This window comes from Myotis brandtii, unplaced genomic scaffold (assembly GCF_000412655.1).
Source record: "Myotis brandtii unplaced genomic scaffold, ASM41265v1 scaffold327, whole genome shotgun sequence".
Lineage (NCBI taxonomy): Eukaryota > Metazoa > Chordata > Mammalia > Chiroptera > Vespertilionidae > Myotis > Myotis brandtii.
This window is the reverse complement of record NW_005362585.1, coordinates 369913-374327: the sequence shown is the minus strand read 5'-3', so window position 1 is coordinate 374327 and position 4415 is coordinate 369913. Positions and strand designations below refer to the sequence as shown.

Below are 4415 nucleotides of genomic sequence, written 5' to 3'. Positions count from 1 at the left end.
CCCACAAACCCTGCACTTCATTCCTGCCAAAGACACACACCCTCCCCACCCCATGGCTCCTGCCACAAACCTCCCTCCCATCACTGACCCTACATCCTTTCCCTTCGTGGTTTTCATTGCCTCCATTGACAGTCTATGGGACTTTCAATACAAAAGGAGGCATTATTCAACTTTTTTTTTTAAAAAAAGCAGATTTTTAAGGAAAATTAACATCCAAGCCACTCTTTATAGAGGTAAGCAAAACCACCAGACCTGGCTACACCCCGAATTTCTAAAGGCTTCAAAGAAGACTGAAGTTTTACACAAATTACTACCATGTTCCTTTAATTCAAAGACACTTAAAATTTTTTTTAACATCTCTGAAATTGGGATGTCTCATAATGTTATCAGCCCAGGTGGCAGTCATACAGAGTTATCATTGTTTGATTGAAAAGTACCCACATTGTTATATCTACTTCTAGGTATTAGATTTTTTTGGGGATGCTATTGTAAATGGCCTCCTTTAAAGTTTAATTTTCTAATTTGTTATGGCTAGTATACAGAGATACAACTGATCTTGCTGAAGTCACTTATGTTTACTTGTGCTTCCTCAAATTTGTTGAAATGCTATGAAATATATGCTTATGGAAATAAATTATTGAACAAGATTCCCTGTCCTCCAGTTTTCTCTTGTGTCTAGACAAAATTAAATTGGTTATTTTGGTTAAGATAATAATTTACATAATTTGTTAACATACTAGGTACAATAATTACAAGAAACAGAAATATGGATATAAATTAAGAGACATGATTAACTTGTTCAGATGGCAAATGTATTATTACATTGTTCTGAATTTATTATTTATATATGTGCACAAGCCTAAATACATATATTAAAGGCATACAAATAAATCCTTTACTGTAAGTTGTTACATGAACATATCAAAAGAGGAAAATTAGAATTTAGGCGTTTTTCTGTAAAATGACATTAATTTACACCCAGATTAGAAATCCTTTTGTTACCAAATTATTAACTCTTGGTGTTTTCTGATATCCCCTCAGCTCACTAAAAAAAATACCTTAACTCATTTTTAAGAGATTCCTTGCTTGAAATATAAGTTCTTAGTAATTTTTGCTGCTTATCATTGTGTTTTTACAAAGTTTACTATAATATTTTTTGTCTTTACTTCAACTTATATCTTGTCTTTTCTAACAACTATTCTTGATTTGTTCTTCTCAAATTTAGGCTCCAAATTGAGAATAATGACACTGTTAAATGGTCTTTTATGCCTAACGATCTCTGGGAGATAACAAAGATTTGTTCCTTTCACTCTATGAAAGGAATGACAATAGGCACAATTAGGTTTATCTAAAATTCTCCAAAAATTTGATTAATTTACATTTTTTAGAAAAGCTCTTTCATTTTTCAAACTTAATATTTTAAAAAAATGACAAAACAAAAAGTTTATCTTCCTAGGTTAATTATACTTACATATATAATTAGATATTCTAATATAAATCTTTTCCAATAACTGCATACTTTTAAGCTAAAAAGCATACTCATGCTCAAACAACAAAGATTGGTACAGTGACTGTCTAGTAAAAGATCCCCCCACTTCCAGGATTCTAGATTCACAAATCCCCTTTCCCTTTTGGTTCATGAAAAGTCTGAACAAGCACTTAATTACAAAAGAATTAGAACCAGTCGCCAAGGCATATCCTACCTTGTATAAGAGCTATAGCAGCAATTGGCAAACCAAACGTGAAATTTTCAGTCAATTTAGCTCTTAGGGTCTTCATTAAATGAATGATTCCCCTATGCTGTGCAGCTTTCTCCATTGACAGAATAACCTCAACGTTTCTAGGCTAGTCCTTATCTTCAATGAACACGCTGCTTTCCCTTCACACATCACTATCTATCCTATAACACTGAATCCAACCACCCTCCTTCCTTTACCTGAACAAAGAACCCCATGCTTGCTTACCTGTTAGGAAATTACCCACCCTGCACAGACCTTTTACAGACCCCCTCCCCCTCCCCTTTCCCTGATTTAATTATGTTTGTAGATGGCTCATCCTCATAAAGAAAAACGAGAATTTGCCAAGGAAGCTAGACTGTATCAGAGATTTGAATTTACTCTTCAAATATAAGCTTCTCTTAGAAATGCAATCAGTTCCGATGGCGAAATTAATTGCTCTTGTTCACATCAGCCAGCTGGCAAAAAACAGAAGGTACAAATATTAATAGCGACATGAGGTATATGATTTGGGTAGGTTAGTTCACGATTTTGAAATGCTTTCTAAACACCAATTTCCTGACCGCTGCAGCAAACCTCTAGAAAATGGATGGCAAATTAAAGAACCTTGAGATGCTTTGCTCTCACCTAAGGAGGTAAAGCATAAAAAAAATGCAGTTAAGAAAAACCGCTTCATATTATCCACAACAGAAGAGATAAACTGGCTTTAATACTGAACCAACATTGGTGGGGTAATTGTTTTTGACAGAACATTAATTTTTAAATTCCCGTAACATAATTAACCATTTTAAAAACGAACAATACAGCAATTCATACATTTGCAATGTTGCGCAACCACCACCTCTATCTAATTCCAAGATATTTTCAACACCCCCCAAAAGGAAACCCCGAACACCTCCAAAGGGCTACAAAAAGCGGTCCAGTTATTGTTGCTGATTCTCAGCATGGATGGAGGTTTTTCCTTGCTGGAAAGCTATAGCGTAATGATTAAAAAAAAATTGCTCAGTTTTGTATTCCCGATTTTGGGAATCTCGTTTTTGTCTCTCCAGGAAGAGGAATACAGAATCTTACCAGTACCGTGATTCAAGATCTCTGCCAGACGCGCACACCTCCCTGCAGAGGCCGTCGGGTGAGAGCGCGCTCGAACCTGAGCGCCCGCTCAATGCGCTCCAGGAACAACAGCCAGAGTCCAATATGGCCGGATGGAGAGTGAGGGGGAGGGTCCCCAGGAGAGTGAGAACTCAGAGCGCGGGCTCAGCCTCCAGCCATAAAGCCTTGCAAGGCGCTGGGAGAATTTGAGCGCTTGCATGCAGGAGACGGGGCGCTCTTAAAGCGCTGAGTAACGGACGGACAAAAATGATGTTCTTTAAAGAATTACTGTCTATGCAAACAGAAAAATCGTACCTTTACAATGGAGAAACCGGGCAGATAGCACCTTCACCAAGTGAATCAAGGACGACGTCACCAATGACGCCATGTGGATACCGTGTACCACCCGATACGAGGCACACGGTATGCATCCAACACGATTTCATATGGAGTCTCCACAAAATGAAAGCTCGCACCACAAATACTATTTTTTTTTTACCACAAATACTATTTATGAATGCATGGAGTGGTGGAAAAACATTAAATTAATAATTCAGGATAATAGTTTCCTGTGGCGCGGAGGGGGGGGGGGTGTTCATTTGTGAGGTGCACAGAAGTATTTTAAGGCAAAGTCCGAATCTTAACCTGCGTGTTGAATTAAAAATTTTGTTTTATTGGTCAAGATTTTTATTTTGAAATGCTCCGAAGAACTGCAAAAACAATACAAACACTTCCCGTACGCCCTTCATCCCGATACCCCAAATTTAACATTTTACTTTCAACCATTTGAGAGTACGTTGCTTACATGATGGGAGCCCTAAATATTTTGGCGTGTACTACTAAGATATTCTCTTTCATAACCACGCCACAATTATTGAAAGCAAAAAACCAACAGTACTAATATCTAATCTGCAGAACTAGTCAAATTTCGCCCGTTTTCCCCTTAACATCTTTTACAGTAAAAGAGAGAATTTTATGAGGAAAAAGCCTGAGTTTTATTTTTTTTTCTGCTCCAGGATCCAATCCACGAGCACACATTGCAGTTAGTTATTATGACTCGTTAAATACCCCATTAATTCCCTCAATCTTGAATACTTCATCTTTTGTCTTTCACGACCTTGAAATTATTGCATCGCACGGGCCGTTTATTTTTACCGAATAAACGTTTCATACAACCTGTTTAGGGCTTACGTAGTTCACGATTTAAAAATCGAGATGCAACTCTGCGAGAAAAAAAAAACCCCAGCCCAGAAACAGTACATACACTGCAAACACGGGTTAGCAATTAAATCAGTAAAACAAGGCGATTTATGGAGATATTCATTGACATGTTTAAAAAATTAGCTTTTTTTAACATGATGACGCAAACAAAACAGTACCGAAACCGAAAACAAATGTAACATGGAAGGCCCCTCCCGTGCCAATCACCTGCACCTTCTCCGGTCCTGGCAAGGAGGCCTCCGCCAGCGGCAAAAACCTCGCCGCGTCACAGACTTTGCTCATCCGAAGACGCCATTTTCTGCTTCAGCGGCACCACCTCCCGCGCGGGCAGTCTCGCTCGCCTCAGGCCACGCCCCCCGTCGGCGTCAC

At 38.3% G+C, this 4415-nt stretch overlaps 1 protein-coding gene across 4 annotated transcripts in view; it reads right to left on the bottom strand.

Moving 5' to 3' along the window:
• The window catches only part of USP11 (ubiquitin specific peptidase 11), a 15160-nt gene that overhangs the window by 9781 nt on the left and 964 nt on the right, over window positions 1-4415 (bottom strand). Inside the window, exon 1 of one of the 4 annotated variants that reach the window (XM_014543503.1) lies at window positions 2808-2956. The exons of 2 other annotated variants lie outside the window; for them this stretch is intronic. The gene's annotated coding sequence lies outside the window, so the exon portion shown is untranslated. Of the gene's footprint in view, window positions 1-2807; window positions 2957-4415 lie in introns of those variants that run through there. One more of the 4 variants, XM_014543504.1, reaches the window with a different exon arrangement.